Here is an 18,618-nt window from a genome sequence, read left to right on the forward strand (position 1 = left end):
TGAAATCAGTTACTTCCTAGCTGACATTCAAATGAAGAAAAGATTTTGAATGCTAGTAAGTTACTTTCATGTGGCAAAGCACTGGGTCCTGATTCTCTTTCAGGTGAGATATACATGGTGGAAGGGTTCCATTGCTCATATGAAAGCTGACTGAAATTTTCCAGTTTATATGGCAAAAGAAAGCAAACTCCCAGGAGATGAAAGATGCCTTTATTGTCCATCTTTATAAAGATGGAAAATCCTGTGTCCTGTGACAATCAAAGAATGCAGACCTCTCTTACTCATTGCTGGCAAGATTCTTGCCAGGGTCTTCCTTAATAGGTAAACCCTATACCTAGGAAAGAGTCCTCTACTTGAAAACCATTGTGGTTTCAGAAGGGGCTAATGAACAACCAATATGGTGTTTACTGCCCAACAATTCCAGGAAAAATGCCAAAGCAGAACAGAGGTCTGTATACAACATTTGTAGCTTTGAACAAGGTCTTTAATACTGTCAGTTGTGAGGGCTTATGGAAAATTGTGTCAATGTTCAGGCACCCAGAGAAGTTCATCAGTATAGTATGCCAGTTTCATGATGCCGTGCTTTCTTGGGTTCTGGACAATGGGCAATGCTCTTGAGCTTTCCCAGCCACCGATGGAGTGAAAGAAGGCTGTGGGCTTGCTTCTATTCGACAAATGGCTATTTGTCGAATGCCTTAAATGAGGACAAACATGGACTCAAAGTTGGGTCATTTTCTTATGGTAAATTCTTCAACTTGAAAAAGCTATGTGCCATAACTAAAATGGAAGGAGGTGCATAAAGTTTTTGTTTGCAGATGAATCTGCACTCAATGCAGCCTCTGAAGGTAAGATGCAACAAAGAGGCAACAAAGCAAATCTCCATTGCTTTTGCTAATTTTGGCCTAACAATTAACACCAAGAAAACCCAAGTCCTCCACCAGCCAGCATCACACCATCCATACATGGAACCATCAGTTAGAGCTAATGGTGATGTTTTGAATGCTGTGGATAAGTTCTCTTACCTTGGCAGTCTACTTTCCAGGGATGTCCACATTGATAATAAAATTGACACACACCTTTCCAGAACTAGCTCAGTTTTTGGGAGGCTCTGAAGTAAAGTATGCAAGAGGAAAGATCTCTGAAGATCTATGGACCTGTTGTGCTGACCTCATTGTTATATGTGTGAAACCTGGACAATGTGCCAATGCCATGACAGGAAACTGAATCCTTTCCATTTGAATTGTCTCAGGAAGTTTCTGAAGATCACCTGACAGGAAAAGGTACAGAACTAAACTGCCAAGCATCCCAGCTCTACTGCAGAAAGCACCTCTCCCTTAGGCTGGCCACATTGTTTGAATGCCAAATGCATATTTGCCAAGAAAATTATTTTATAAAAAATTTACTTACAAGCGCTCACAAGGTGATCTGAAAAAGTGATACAGGAACACTCTTGAGGTATTTCTTAACAATGTTAGAATTGATTATTTGATATAGTAGACAGTGGCCCAGCATGGCGTGCCCTCATCAGAGAAGGTGCTGTGTTCTCTAAGCAAAGAAGGATCGAATTAGCCCATAGGAAACATAAGATGTGCAAAATTGGAGAAGCCACCCCAAATGTTTTTTATTCTATTCATGTATGATCTGTGGCAGAGCATTCCAAGCTCATATGGGTCTGATCAGCCACTGGATACCCTCTAACTTGACTCTAACATAATGATGTCATTTTGGTCCTCTTCAGGAATGAAGTACAACAATCACCATTTCCTCATTAACTTTTTAAATTTCCTTTTGCTCACTCTCTTCTAGAATTTTTCTCTCCCTTGATTTTCAAAATCCTTTTGAGCTCAAATTCTTATTTTTCTTGTGGGATTTGGATGTAGAAGCTTTGACTTTGTTATCTTCTACGCATTTTGATTTTTCTTGTCACCATAATAGCTTTCATAGTGAGAATCTCTTTTTGTTATTTGCTCCTTTTCCCAGCCTGTTACTCATCTTTTAATTCTTTATTATAGTAGGGCTGTTTCCAGGGTGGAGAGTGCTCTGTCTCATGATTCAGGGCTTTTCAGAGATCCTTGTAGGGACCTGTACTGCTACCCAGAGCTAAGTATGGGTAAAGCAACAGAGCACTGTCACAGTACCAGCAAAGAGGTCCCTACAATCTCCCCTATTCTGCACCCCTGTCCCCACCCATGTGCTGAGATCTCTGGATCCCTGTTGCTGTTGTGGTTGCTATTGCTGCTGTTTGCTGCTACCCCCACTGTTTATTTAGCAGCTCTCAAAACTGATGCTGGGTTGGGGCTCGTGCCCTAGTACATTAAATCTTGCCTGCTGAGTTATCGTTGGCTTCTGTAGATTGAGAGGTCTTAAGGTCAGTGCCACTGCCACTGATTCCTGGTTTCATGGGCCCTAGGCTATGCTGGCAGCCTGCTCCATGAGTGTGCTCCAGACCCATCCCAATGTAACAAACCCCTCCTGTCGACCTTTCAAACTGCCTTCAAGAGGAAAATTTTTGTCCCTTTATTTTTGTGTGCATTCTAATTCTCTAACACTTTTTAGAGTCATTATTTAAAGGGATTTGAAGGGATTTGGGGAAGAACTCAGGCAATTCCCTCCCTTCCTTTCACCATATTGGTTCCACCATCTGAGTGCCACTTTGAAAAGGGCTGGGAATTCCAAGAGGCAGAGAGCAGGAGGCATCCACTGTCCAAAGTACCCTGAGGCTGGAGGGAATTGGCCCTTCAGGGAGTCTTATCCAGACAAATCCCAGATGAAAAACAAAGAAAGTGAAGACAGTAAAGGAAGAAGAGCCTGGACAATGTAGACATAATGGTATTTTAAAGCCTAATGGTGTTGAGATGTGTGAATTCAAATCAAAGCGATGGTCACCTCCTTTGAGAGGACTATAGCCAGTGCATTCCAACCTCCTTCTGGCAAAGATGGAGCAGACTTGAGATGCAGAAGGAGACAGGCTCTTTTTGATGTGTCTGGGTAGTAGGCAACAAGTATTTATAAAGTACTTTCCATGGACCAGGTCCAAGGCTAAGCACTGCGGGGTACAAATAAGGGTAAACTCATCAATCTCGTTCTCTGGGAGCTCAGACAACATACTAGCAGCCACGTATGTGCAAGAGAGAGGGAAGGGATAAATGGGAGATAATCTCAGAGGCAAGGCCACGGTAGGGATTTGATTGCTTGGCAATCAAATACTTGTTACAAGGGTTTTTGTATTTTTATTTTTGTACCAACTGGAGAGTGTGAGGGAGGGAGAAAAAAAGAAGTTTGTTGATTAAAAAAGAAGAAAAGAAATGTTATATTAAAAATCAAAAGCTGATACAGAAGATTTAGGCCACAGGGGAGAAAAGCAAAAGAAATTGGGAAATTTCTAACCTTGAGTAATGGCTTGGAAGAATTTTAGAAGTAATGAGTAAAACACAGGAATAAACAATGAATGTGCCAGTGACAAAACTGTTCTTATCCATCTTTCAAAACAGGCCTCTCATTGCAGTGGTTTGAGATGAAGCTTAATTCCTTTAAGATTTTTTCTATACTTACAATAAGCTTGATTTGTATGGTACTGAGGTTTTCAAAGTCCTTTCCTTATAATGACCTCATGACTTAGAGAGTGCAGATCTTTCATCTTCATTTTATAAAAGAACCAGAAATGACACCAGGGTAAGTGCCTATCTTTGATGAATTCAATGTCTGGCAAATGTGGTCTTCCCAAGGTCAAGATCAGGGCTTTGTCCACTCTTCCTGCTACCTCTAATATAGAGTTGTTGTTTTCCCTTAATTCTGGAGTCTTCTGCTCAATCTTTGGCCTGAATTGGAGAGTGTTGACTGTTGTGATGGTCAGTTAGTTCATTTTGACTTTTGACCCTTGGTTTGGACTCCTGAGAGCAGAGAAACCTCATGTCTTAGCTAGAGAGGGTGGTAGCATCTTGGTGCCTGACTATAGGAAAGTCTCTGCGCTTGCCCTCAATTTGCAGATATGTGGTACATTGGGGGCAGCCCTCTGTCATGAGACTGTTGGCTTCACTGATGGACCTCAGATTTGTAATCTCTTTGAGAGATTATAATTTTAAAAAATTCTCATGAAATCCTATCATAAATTTAAAAAAAATTCTCATACTTAAAATATTGGTGTTCCTGTCCTAGAAACACTTTTCCACTTATTTAAATATAATTTAATTTTTCAATTTTTTTATATTAAACTTTGTTTATTTTGTTCCTGGGTTTATTTTGACAGGTGTACTCCAAGGGGTTTTATACTGTCTAGAGTTATTTTAAATGGAGTATTTTTTGGTATCTCTTCTTATAGAGGTATGTGTGTGTGATGTAGTTATGTTGATGATTTATATGAATTTGTTTTATATCCATCTATTTGCTACAATGATTGTTTCAACTAATTTTCTTGTTGAATCTTTGGAATGTTTCAAAAATATCATCATATTGTCTACAAAAAGATATACTTCTGTCACCTATTTCCCTATTCTGATTGCTTCAATTTATTTTTCTTCTCTTATTGCTATTACTAGGATTTCCAGTACAACATTGAATAAACATCCTTGTTCCACACCATTTCTAGATTGTGAGGGAGGGAAGAAAAAGAAAAATGTACATGATAATTTTGTTGTATATTTGAAAGGAACATCAAATTGTGTACAGTAATTTATAGTTTCACATACAGTCATTTTTGTTGTATTCTGTAGTGAAATGCTTCTGTTATTCCATGAATGAAAAACAAACAAACACTGATACATGCAAAGGAGATGCATGTGCTAAAAGCATTCCCCTTCAGGAAACCTGTGACTGTTTATCTCTGGGACATAGGTCCAATTTTCATTTATAGAATTAGGAATTTCTTTTATTTCATTTTTCACATAGATCTTTTCTAATCAGATATCTGGACTGTGAAAAATGGAACATTACAGTTTATGAAAAACTAGAAATGAATTAATTAAGAGGATAATGGAAAAGTTCATGGTTGGTTAGAGAAAGCTACAACACATTGCAAACAAAGGATTATAAAGACCAAGATTATAAAGATCCTTCGGTGATACTGAATATATGTTTGCTGCAAACATAAATTCAGTATCACCAAAGGATATCAGAATCCCAGTAGTGCTAGAGGGTTGAGTTGCCCTGGATCTCCTAGCATTTGAATTGTGCTTCCTGGGGGTATTTTCTGGTAATACAGTGAGAGTAAGGAATAAGTAGTGACAATCCATGTACTCCACTGGTATCCTTGGGATGCCAGGAGAACATGATAATGGTATCCAAGATTCTGGGCGGACCTCTTATACGTAGCTGAGGATGATCTGTAGGCTAAATAATTAGAAGGAGCAGGCACATTAATAAGATTTCAGAGACAATGGAGCATCAGTTTTTGTTTTGTTTTTATAGGGTCTGTGAATTTTATCATTGTAGAGGGTTTCCACTAAGGATCCTTCTCTTCTAATGCCACTTTTGAAACTGATATTCTTAAAGAGTTGGGAGGGTGTGAAGTAATGAGTTAAGTGACTTGCCCAGGGTGGTACAGCCAGGTTGTGTCAGAAGTGGAATGAGAATCCAGATGTTCTTTCCTCTGAGGCAAACTTTCTATTCACAAGATTGGTCTGTCTATGTGTCAAGCTAAGGAGTCTAAGTAGTTTTTTGGGGGGTGGTGCACTCAAGCTAGTTTATACAAACATGAGCATTTATTCTTTTGAAAAACAGGATTTAATTTATTGTTTTATTATTAATTACTAGGCTCCCACAATCACTTGTCTAAATTTGAGAAAGTGATAGATGTGCTCTTCCAAGGACAAGAATTGACTGTTTTTTAGTGAAGGGATCGCCATTGCCGCTGCTTCACAATGCAGATCTTTGTGTAAACCCTGACAGGCTAGAGCATTTCCCTTGGAGAATGGAAAAGCCAAAATCCAGGACAAAGACGGCATCCCCTGCCAGATTGTCGGAGACTGATTTTTGCTGGGAAGCAGCTAGAAATGTGCGAACCTTGCTCTGACTACAACATGCAACAGGAATCTGCCCTACACTGAAGGGGAGGGGGTCTAAAATTCTCTCCTTTCTTTCAGGATTTTGAGTAAGTTTATGGCATTTTTCTTTCTTTAAATTTGATCCTGCCACAAGAAAAAAAAAGTGAGGGACAAAATCTCAATTGATTAAACTTAAGAGTTCATTTTAATCCTGAAGAACTGATCATTAAACATTTACCAGCATATCTGTAGATACAGACTATGTAACTAAATGTGAGCCTATCCCTCATGTATAGATGAATACATTACTAGACTTATTTCAGAATAAGGAAAGTATAAGTATGTGATTTTAATTATGAAAGGAACTAAATATCTATTTAGTAATTTGAGGTTAGATCTAAAATGCAAATTTAATGATTGTTTTAATTGCATACTATTTATTCTTAAGTCAATGAATCCATAAATAATACCAAAAGGAGTCAAAGAAATCCATGTGTCAAGAGCTACTTTCCCTACACTGTGTTTTTCTCAGGCCATCTCTTCCACTAACTGAGAACGGGAGGGAGGGAACGAGAATACGTGTATGTATACTTGGAGAGAAGATACTGACATTTTCTATACACGTGTTTGCAATGCATCGAGCTTTTAAAGACAAGACACCTTGCCTCTCAGTGATCTTGGGTACATTGTCTTCCACAACAAAAATCATGAAGGACTCTTGAAAATTGCCATGATGGGGTCATTTCTGGGAGACCTTAGGGTCCATGCCAGAGCCTGTGGCTCTCCCAAATCATAGCATCAGGAATGGAAATATCAGCTTCTGCAGGATATACTTTAGGAAGAGATGTAGACAACCCAGACCCTACTTAAGAGGTTTCTAGGATCTCTTTACAGAGGGGAAGGGAAATGACTTTCCAATCTAACACTTCAGGTCTTTTTTTTTTTTTTTTTTTTTTTTTTTTTTTTTTTGGTAAAGAGCAAAAATCAAGAACTTTATTCAAAAGTAGAATTTAAATAAGTCCTACCCAGTGGCCCAGTGGTATTACTGGGAATTCCAGATAATAGAGTCCATGGCTTATTTCTAGCTCATTTACCCTTTTAGGAAAATTTACTGTCTTGATCTTCTTATGGAAAGTAGGCTATATTCTTTGGATTAATTTCTTTTTTTAATAATAGCTTTTTATTTTCAAAATATATGCAAAGATAGTTTTCAACATTCACCCCTGCAAAACCTTGTGTTCCAATTTTTTTCCTCCCTTCTCTCCACCCCTTCCCTTTGATGGCAAGTAATCCAGTATATGTTAACTATGTGCAATTCTTCTATACATATTTCCACAATTATTGTGTTACACAAGAAAAATAGGATCAAAAAAGGAAAAAAAATGAGAAAGAAAAAAGGAAGCACACAACAACAAAAAGATGAAAATACTATGTTGTCGTCCACATTCACTGCCCACAGTCCTCTCTCTGGATGTAGATAACTCTTTTTATCACAACACTTCAGACCTTAAAGAAGACTTCATTTAAAAGCATTAGATCTAAATTCCAAAGTTGAACACATATATCGGGAGGAGAGGTACCTCTTTAGCTATTGTGTGAGCCAGGCCATGTTCAAGGACACTAAGAGAGAGAAAGAGAGACAGAGACAGAGACAGAGAGAGAGAGAGAGAGACATACACACACAGAGACAGAGAGACAGTGTGTGTGTGTGTGTGTGTGTGTGTGTGTGATGTTCATTAAGCTTACTTTCAGATTATGATTTCTAATGGTATGAACTGTTGCAAGGGAAGGGAATAACATTTATAAAATACCTACTATGTGCCAGGCTCTGTGCTGTACTTTTTTATTATTACAACTTTTTATTTACAAGTTATATGCATAGGTAATTTTACAGCATTAACAATTGCCAAACCTTTTGTTCCAATTTTTCCCCTCCTTCCCCTCATCCCCTCCCCCAGATGGCAGGTTGACCAATACATGTTAAATATGTTAAAGTATAAATTAAATACAATATAAGTATAAATGTCCAAACAGTTATTTTGCTGTACAAAAAGAATCGGACTCTGAAACAGTGTACAATTAGCCTGTGAGGGAAATCAAAAGTGCAGGCGGACAAAAATAGAGGGATTGGGAATTCTATGTAATGGTTCACACTCATTTCCCAGAGTTCTTTCGCTGAGTGTAGCTGGTTCAATTCATTACTGCTCTATTGGAACTGATTTGGTTCATCTCATTGCTGAAGAGAGCCACGTCCATCAGAATTGATCATCATATAGTATTGTTGTTGAAGTGTATAATGATCTCCTGGTCCTGCTCATTTCACTTATGTGCTGTACTTTTTATAAATATTTTCTCATAACAATCTTATAACAATCCTGTGAGGTAGATGGCATTATCCCCATTTTATGATCAAGTAAACTGAGGGAGGCAGAAATTAAGCACCTTGTTTAGGGTGGTACAGCTGTATTTGCACTCAGGTCTTTCTGACTCTAGGAGCAGTGCTCCCATCTGCCTCCCAAGAGCATGTATGTGAATATGTGGACAGGTCTAGATCTGTATCATTAAAGATTCACCATTTAATAATCGGTGTGTGTATGTAGATGAATTCTGGATGAGATGGATTTTCTCAAAATCAGATTGTTAAAAATTTACCAGCATACTTTTGCCACTATTGGATTGTGAGCTCCTGTTTTTATTTTTATTCATAGAGCTGGCACATGGATAAACATCAGCAATGATTCTTTCACTTCTGGTCCTACAGAGTTGTCCAAGGTACTCATACATCCAGGATGGGTCAGAGACAAATAGAAGCCAAGGCTTGCAGATGTTTACACCAGTTCTCTGCCTGTTCTACATGTATACATGCACACACACAAGTTATATACACATGAATTGCAATTCATGTATATATGTGTGTATATATATATATATATATATATATATATACATAGTGTGTATACATATATCTTTGGATCAATGTGGTATACAATACTATATATATACTTTTATATACACACAGTATGCATACATGTAGTCTATAAGTGTATGTACACAGGCATCTATATATGTATCCTTCCTTCTTTCTTTCCTTTCTTTCTTCCTTTCTTCTCCCTCCTTCCTTCTTTCTCCTTCATTCTTCCCTCTCTCTCTCTCCCCCTTCCTTCCTTTTGCTTTACGTATTTATGCCATATCCCTTAATTACTTCACTCTTTAAAAGCATGGGCCATCTAAATTTTCCTTTTTTTTTGTCCTCTGTGCTTGATTTATAGTAAATGATGAATAAATGCATTTTCTCTCATCCATTCATTCATTTGTTCATTTATTCCTTCATTCAGTCTTTCATTTACAAATGCATACATTTCACAATATTACATCTCCTATTCTTTCCTAGATTCATATGATCACAGACATGGCATTGTAAGAAACTTCTAAGATCCTCTAGTTCAAACCCCTCATTTACAGGAGAGTAGACTGAGGCCATAGTCATGGAAGAACCTGCTCAAGATCAGCTGGCTAGATGGCAGAGCTCAGGTTTGAAACTGAAGTATCCGACTCTGAAGCTAGAGCATTCGCCATGGTTCTATATGGCCATCATTATACTCTCCTATCTCCATGTCTTGCTTTTTGCTTGGAGGGATTGGACAGTTTTCCAGTTTACAGACATTTCTTCCAATGTGTTCGGTCTCCCTCTGTAGCTCCCTGGCTAACTGCTCTGCCAACAAGTCCTTTCATTGTTTGTACATGTGAATACTCTTAGCCCTCTGTTCAGTGAAAGTAACTTCTGAAGATGAAGACATTAGATGAGGTTCTAAATGCCCCTTAAGCAGGCTCCTTTTGGAAGGTTTCTCCTACTGTCATCTCCTCTACATTGGTCTTGTGCATGACTCCCCTCATTCTTTTTTTTTTCTTCTGAGGCATTTGGGGTTAAGTGATTTGCCCAGGGTCACACAGCTAGGAAGTATCTGAGATCAGATTGGAACTCAGGTCCTCCTGACTTCAGGGCTGGTGCTCTATCTACTGCACCACCTAGCTGCCTCCCTCCCATCATTCTTTTGGAGGATTCCTCAGTAAAACTGAAATGGTCTTTGGCTTTGTTGGCTCTTCACCCAAGAAAAGATGAGGTGAAATCTCCAGGCAAATCTTTCCCTTATTGCCCCTGTTACTAGAGGGGGAAACAATGGAACTTGAGTGATTCCCTCCTCTGGAGGTGGTATCTCTTGGAAGCTTCCTGTTTGCTACTACAGTGAATCCCAGTTTTAGGAAAGCCAAGTTCATGACTGTCAGGCATACCATTCAGGTCTTAGAAAACACAATGATCTAAATTAACAGCCAAGATCCCTTTCTTCATAATAGGAACTTAATAAATGTTTGTCAAATTGGATTGCACTGATGATGAATGGGTAATTTTCAGTGAGAAAATGGAATAATAGATAAGGAAAATGATTGGTAGAAGCATGTTAGCAAATTTTCATAGTGAGATTCATTTTTCAAAAAGTCAATAAGATTTCTTCAAAATTCAGTTCCTCATATTATACCTCTGCTGGACAATGAAAAACAGGAAAGAAGACCTGAAGGGTGAGAGGAGGAAGAAGCATAGGAAGGCCGAAGAAATTGAGTTATTTCCTTTAAAGCAAGAAAAAATGGAATTCATAAGAAGCAAGAACCTTGTGGCTTATTAGCCACCATTTTGAGAATAACTATACACAGGTGATCCAGTGGATCTGGGCTCTCTTCAATGAAGATGTTCCCTCCAATCAGTGATCTACATGACAGCCTATTGCTGACTGTTCATACTTTCTTATCCAAGATTTCCAATGAGATCACTATGGTGATTTACATCATGAGATGAAAGCCTGCCTTGCTTTTTCCAGGAATCACAACAAGTGTAGTATGATGGCTCTATAATCATTAAACTTTTTCCTTACTAAACGAGCAGTTTACCTTCTTTTTCAATCTTGCAATATTCTGATGACTTTTTTTCTTAAATTCCTCAAAGCCTTTTGCTATAAGATGTAGTATGATTGTACCCCTGAGGAGTCCCATCCATGGATTTCGATATGAATGCTCTTGTTAAAAGTTTCTGGATACTATGGAGTTTCAGATAGCCATATGGTAATTCCAAGATTGCATTTGTTGGTTATAAAATCAATCTTCATATGCTTAAATGCAAGAGAGAAAGGAGATTCCCCCCCTCAATGGGATCACTGGATCTCATAAGGAGATGCTGAGGGATAGACCCTTATAGACTGAAGTACCCTAATGTCAGAGAGTATTTATAGAAGAGCTTGGCCAAGTCTCTTTATCTTTCCTGAGGATATCACAAGAAGAGGTGGTTTTATATAAACCGGAGTATTCAGTTTCAACTTAAATATTAAATTAAATAGGAAATATTAAAGAGTCTTTAGAATGGAAATAAAATAACCTAAGGAGGCTCAGAAAGTAGTAGATTCTATTTCTATGAAAAGGTCATATGTGATCTTTTCTGATCACTGTATTTAATGAACACCTCACCTACAATATGAAGAGAACCTTGTGCTTTGGAGGAAAAGGTCAACTTTATATGACTTGATACTTAGTCTCATGAAACCTATAGAACAAAAAACAAATGTGTTGACTTAATGTGTATTTTGAAGGACTTTATTATATAATGAATACCATCCATAGCAATGTACATATTTGGAATGTACATATCTTGGATCCACCTATTTATTTCTGGATAATCTCACCCATTATTGAGATCAAGAAGTATTTTTGTCTTTCTTTGCATTTTCAGCAACTTGAATATTTCCTGGCATATGGCATGTGCAGAATAAATACTTGTTGACTGATTTTCTTGAAACTATCTGCTGAGGGGAAAGTCACTTCTTTTCAAGATAATGCCTTCCATTTGGGGCTCAGTTTAGATCTTCAAAAGCTTTCCTGATTTTCTCAATAGATTTGTCTCAACCACCTTGCACTCACTGCACCTGACTCCTTTCTTTGGTACTAAAGAAACTCACTCCTTTTCCATATTGTAACTGCATTTCATAAAGTTTTGTGTGCCAGATACTGAAAAATTAGCAAGCAGATACAGATAGTTATCATATCTCCTTTAAGTCTGTTGAATTTAGGTTACAAAACAGCTGATCCTCATGTAGTATGATCTCAAGGTCTTCACCATCCTAGTTTTCCTCATTTGTATATTCTGACATATCAATACTCATAAAGCATTTCTGTGATCAGCCCCCCAAACTGACAGGCTTTCTACCCATTTTCACCCAAACAAGAGTGATTATTCCCTAAAGATTTTCACCCAATAAATATAATAATACATAATAACTACCATTTATATGGTGCTTAATTTCAAAACCTTTTACATATGTTGATTCATTTGATCCATATAATAATTCTGAGAAATAGGTGTTGTTAATAACCTGTTTTTAAAATGAGGGGATTAAGGAAAAAAGAGGTTAAGTGATTTCTCAGACTCCATCTCTAGTGGCTGGATGAATTTTAAATTGGTACTTTCTCTATTCCCTATGCAACCCCGATAGTTCTAATAGAAACTAGGGTTTCCCTTCTTTGATACTAGTAATATGACTATGGTGTTTATAATCCTTCACATTCTTTCTCCCTTACTTTGTCCTCCTCTAGGTTTCCAAGCTACATTTCCTTGAGATTGTGCCCTCTGGTCTCCTAACCTGAAACAGCAAAAGATTTGAGGGGATATTGACCCCCATATTGGCCCCTCCATTAGGGAGAGTCATTTTAATAGTCCCACAAATCTGGATATGTACGTAGACTTGGGTGGTTCCAAACAACAATGGGTGAGGAGAATAACGAGATAGAATAAAGGTTTTCAGGGATCTCCTAAACCTTGGTGTGATAGGAGACTTATTTGTCAGGTCCCAAATGTCTTAATATAGTTTGATTAGTATCTGTATAAGTGACTCATTGCTCATCTTGCCCCCTCTATGTTTCAAAAGGTTCCATTGAATGCTCTTTGTTGGTAGTCTTATCACCCTCCATCCATCCAACATAGCAGCAGGCATCATACTTCCTTCTCTCGTTCTTAGAGTATCTATTTATGGGGATGACTCTGCCTGGGGCTGCCTTATCATCCACCAAAACTTGACCACCTAAAATTTGATTGACCTAGACCTGAATGATGTTCTGATGAGCCAGGATCATAGCTGAAGCCTGAAGTTCTTCATTGATATTTTATTCAAAAAGCAGAATATAAGGACACTGGAGGCAGGGTGGCCATAAGGAACAGCATCACGGGGAGGAGATATACAAGCAGTCTCCCTGAGAATTTTTCCGTCAGGCCATTGCATAACAAATGGTGTTGCTATGCTCAGGCAGCCAGACCAGTGGTTCAGGTTGGAAGGTTAAAATGCAAGGAGGTAGATCATAAAACACAATAAAACCACTTTGTCAACCAGGCTTTAAAAGAACACAACTTCAATGTTAAGGTATAAAATCTGACTTCCCTTCACCTTTCCAGTCACCAGGTTAGGGACTCAGAAAATAACTTATAGGGAGTTAGAGTTTAGGAAAAATCGGGTTCAATTCCTCCACCACACCCCCAGACTGAGCCTTTTACATTTCAGCTGGCAAAAACATAATGTCCCAATGCTCTATGAAAACTAGAGAAGTTCATTTGCTGTCTAGTATCTAGCACAAAGGGCAGGGGAAGGTATCCACAGAAAAGAGGGACTACTGAAGAGAAAGGAGGCCGAAGCCTCTCTGGAGACTGGCATCTTGGTGCTTCTCTGGAGCTGTTGTCCTTAGTACCCACTCTATTTCTGGTACTCCACCAGGCAGCAAATCTACTTCACATCCCAATCCAGAAGTTTTGCCACAGCTGGAAAGACTCTGGAGGCTTCTGGGCATGTCACAAGTAGAACAAGGGCCCAGCTTCCCAAGCATCACTGGCCAAAGGCAGATGGCAGCAGAAGCTCAGCCTTCTCTTTGGTTTCAGCATTTCTTGGAGAAGGTCATAAACCTTTAGTTGCCATAGAATCCTTCAGGAAAATGTCATCAGACCTGGTTTTAATCTAGCAGTCACTATAGAGAAAAATCCCCCACATGTAGTAATGTTCTACTCTTGGGCTCAAGGAATGCAAAGCACTGAAGAAGTCACATAGGACACCAGGCCATTTATAATTCCTAGAGATGATTAAAACAAAGATTATTAAAATATGTAATTACCAATTCAAGCTTCATTGTAAGCTCTTTCTAAGACCTCCAGACAGCTGATACAATAACCTACCAGGAGACATAGAATAGAACATCTTTTGTCAGGCTGGAAAACAGACCAACCCTGTCTTTTGCCCCAGAGGTCTATGAAAGGTAACAGGAGAAAACATACCCTCATGGGCTGACCCCAGGGCCTTGTTGTCCCCCATGGAGGGCGTTCCATCTGCTAGTTCAATATTTTGGTCCAGACCTGGAATCCACTCGCTCTTTGTCTCTACCAGACTTCAGCTCAAGGACCATCTTGTTGGAGATGCCCTTCATTTGCTGGTAGTATTGTGTTTGAAGTCGTTCTGTGTTGACTGATTATCAGTTTCTTTGTGTACATATACCTCCTTCCATAGAGGAAGATCCTAGAGAATATTCTCCCTTTAGATGCTTGTAACTTCACAATATTTGTTGCCTGAGACTGCCCTCAATGGTCAGCTTCTCCAGAACTGTTGGTGTTGTTCAGTATTTCAGCTGTGTCTGACTCTTTGTGACCCTATTGGGCGTTTTCTTGGCAAAGATACTGGACTGGTTTTCCTTCTCTGCTCTAAAATAGAGGGTTGGGATGTCCATCTGAAATTGCAGACTTCTTTCTGCCTTGTTCTCCCATCATTGCCTATGATGGGTTCCTTTGTGCATTCACTGAGTCTGCCTGAATCTGCAGAGACCATCTCTCAAGGCAGCTTTCTCTGAGGGTCTGGAGATTCTGCTGTACCCTTAGAGAAATCTCTCCCTGGAGATGGATAGCTGTGAAGATTTGTGCCTCTTCCCAACCACTGGGAGGCTGGAAGCTGGTCCCCGAGCTCACAGGTGGTGGGCAATTGCACTTTTAGACACAGACATATTTTAATTAAGAGCACAGAAAGAGGGCAAGGTTTGCCAAAACAGGTCATTTCTTTGAAAGAGAGGAGGGAGGTAGTGGAAGAATCTCTTCCTCCATGAGATGCTTGAGTTTTAGCCTCTATCCTTCCTGGCTTATTTTGTCCTTAACATATCAGGCTTCTAGGATTCCCAATTTCACCACTGTTGGGACTCATTCTATCAAAGTTCATACCCTTTGTGGTCAAAAATGGGACCACCTTGTGGCCAATAAGCGGTAGCTCCTCTGCAGTGCATCTCAGTGGTCCATTGTAATCCCATACTCCAATCCCTTCTGATTTGCTAGGGCCTTTCTGAGCTTAAGGACTGAGAGTGCAGGGTCATGGCAATGGCACCATGCCCAGCACCCTACAAATGCCAGCCCTGATTATTGCCCAAAAGCATCCAGAAAACGTCAGAGAATTTCAGTGAGACTCATTCCTCTCTAAAGAGCTGCCTACTCAGCCATATGAATGTAATGATTCATAGGCCATTCCATCAGCAAGGGATGATATGTCCTGAGACACTGCATGTGTGTGCTGGTCTTGCTGTCATGATGACTTGAATTCCATTTCTGCCTCTTTTTATATGGCAATGGCCAGGTCATTATATTGAGTCTGAATTATCTTTTTTTTTCCTTCTCTATAAAATGAGGTAAACAATTCCAGTGGTGCAGCCCTAAAGAGGCTTTCTGTGTGTGTGATACTGAAATGAATTATTGAATGCAAAGTGACCTTTAAAGTACTGCATAAACCCGGTAATTATTCCTTGACTAAAATGTTTTAGTACTGATTCAGTGCTCCCCTTTGCTCTAAAATACACATTGCTTCCTCATCTGTTAGGCTACTGCCGAATGAGTTGTAATGATTTTAAAAGTTTGCACAAAGCTGGGAGGGAGACTCAAGCCAAAATGAGTTTTAGTCATCACCCCACTTCCTTCCTGTTTAACTTAGTTACTGATGAGACCTCCAAGGTGAGCAGAATGGGAGTTCTGGTCCACTGACCAAACTTGGATGGGGAGAGTTTAACTTCTCTGACAGGAGTGGGCTCTTCTGGGCACCAGCAACACTAAGGAGACTCCCTTTGGGCTGATTTCACCTTTTAGAACATGTTCTAGGCATGAGTCTTTCTCTTCCCTCTCATGGAACATGCTGGATCTCCTTCTTAAGTAGCATCATTAAAAACAGAAAGCCCTGGGCACGCCCCACCCTCCCACCTCCCTTGGGACCCCTGAGTGGACAGGATGGATCTTTTTAACAACCAGGCCTCTCATTAGGCTCATCCTGGTTCAGTGTCTCCTGCTCCAGTTAGATGCATTTCAACCTGATGGAAGGTTCTTTGCAGACAAATACATGTAATGTTTTGTGTACATTTGAGGTTTACTTATATGTGTGCAAATATCTCTGCAAAATGTCAATTCCTAGAGGCCTGGGACTGTTCTTCTGTAGCTGGAGTGTCACCGAGGAGCTACTAAATTATGTACAAGGATCTCTGGAGGAACCATATTGATTTAGTTTGAAAATGTAATACTAGCTATGATTTATTGTACTTTTATTTATTTTGCTAAATATTATCCAATTATATTTTAGTCTGGTCGGGATGGTACTCAGGCATATTGTGAGCTGTTTATAGGTTGCAAGCTGTGTGTCTGACCCATTAAGCACATGGTAGGTGCTTAATAAATGTTTGCCAAATTGATGGTTTTTCCACCCTTATATTAAACACTCCCTGTCTATGATTTCATAATGAAGACCTGTGTTTTCAGTTTTATCATCATGCTTTCTCTCCTACAAATGGAGAATGGGAAACTAGACATCATTATTTAGTACAAGGCCAAGGCTGTTGCATGAGAGGGAAAGAAGATAGCGCAAAGAATTCACTTTAATAGTCAATGAGTCATTTTGATTTTTTAAAAATTCCAAATTAAATGTTAAGTTCTAGACATGGGAAAGATGACCCATTACCCCTTTGGCCACAGGAACACATTTGTCTTGGGGAATGAAGGAATCAGCATGGAGTGAAGGCCAGAGGAAGTCAGTGTGGAAAAAGTGTGGAGTCCACCCACTTCTGGCCAATACTGATGCTGATGAAGGATGTCCTCTCTTTGGTCACAAGAAAGAGCAAAGAGTGTGAATGAAAAATGATGCACATAGTAAGGGAAAGATCATCACTATGAAAATCATTTATTTGTGTCTAAAAGACTTTGGATTCTTGGTTATTGGGAGGAAAATGGAGCCTTAAGAAAAGAAAATGAGGAATTTCTTTCTGGCAGATGATGTTAATCTTAATCCCTGGGAAAGAAAAGTCTTCCTATTTGGATTACACAATATCAACTGTTAGTAATGGATGCAATGACACTCCTAGCACCAAGGTGCCTTCCTGCAATTATATGGTTGCTCTCAATTATGAGGTGATTTTTCACTGCAGAATAAGGCTCTAAGTGGGAGCTCTCTTCCAAAGCTATAAAACAGGTTTTGTGGACAGCGTCCTTGGTGAATGGTGTACTTCTGAATAGGGAAAGACTGCTCCTCTCCTATTCAGTCTATAGAAACTACCAAGACATCCATAATATTTTGACATCTTCCATCTCAATAAGCTGACGGATTGGTAATACTACTATTTGCTCCAGACATCAATGCAGTACAATAGGAAATGATTGCTTATACATTTGAAAGCTCTGATAATGGCTCTATAAAATGATGCATATTTTACAGTTGGGAAATAGGAATTCGAATCTACTCTTTTACCAGTGAATATGTGCTTGTCATCTTTGGTTCATTAGCTCAATTGAAGTCATCCAATTTGTAATTGGGGGGGGAGGGTAAGGTCCTCCGTGCCCTAGTGAGCAGAGTTGTAATCTATAATCATAGTCCCAAGGTCAAACTAGTAAAGAGTTTGTGTGTGGCTCAGTCTGGGTCTTTCACCATCACTCAGCGAAAAGACAATCAAACCAAACCATCAACATATGATCCTTTGAATGTTAGATCAGTGACAGAAGACTGCTGGAAGGCATAGGAGATCGTAAAGCACTCTCCCCAGGTGACTGACATTACTGTTCTTGTTGGAAAAGACCAGGGGGCTATTCATTCACCCTTTCTTTCAATAAAGGAGGGTTCTGTCCAGACTGATAGACAGCCATCTAGCCTCTTCTTAATGGGAAGGTACCTACCTTAAGTTTTGGACATCTTGAATTGTAAAAAAATAAAACCAAAGCAAGCAAAAAACCTTCTTTCTATTTTATTAGGCAGGAATTCATTTGTATGTAACTTCCATATCTTGCCTCTAATTCTGAACCCTAAAGGCACAAAGAGTCAGATCGTACCTTTTTCAATCATGTAAGATGGCCGTCTCTCATCACTCTTCCCTCCTTCTCCTCTTCTTTTGTCTGAATGACTTTGGCACTTTCAGTTGCCCCTCAGAAAACTTACCCTTCCAACCCTTGTCTCCTGGGCTTCCTCATCCAGACTTGCCTATTTCACCAATGTGATAAATCCAAAGTAGTTCTGATTTCTGGCTGAACATAGTGGGGCTTTTTCATCCTTAATATGTATAATAT

This window comes from Sarcophilus harrisii, chromosome 2, assembly GCF_902635505.1.
Source record: "Sarcophilus harrisii chromosome 2, mSarHar1.11, whole genome shotgun sequence".
Classification (NCBI taxonomy): Eukaryota; Metazoa; Chordata; class Mammalia; order Dasyuromorphia; family Dasyuridae; genus Sarcophilus; species Sarcophilus harrisii.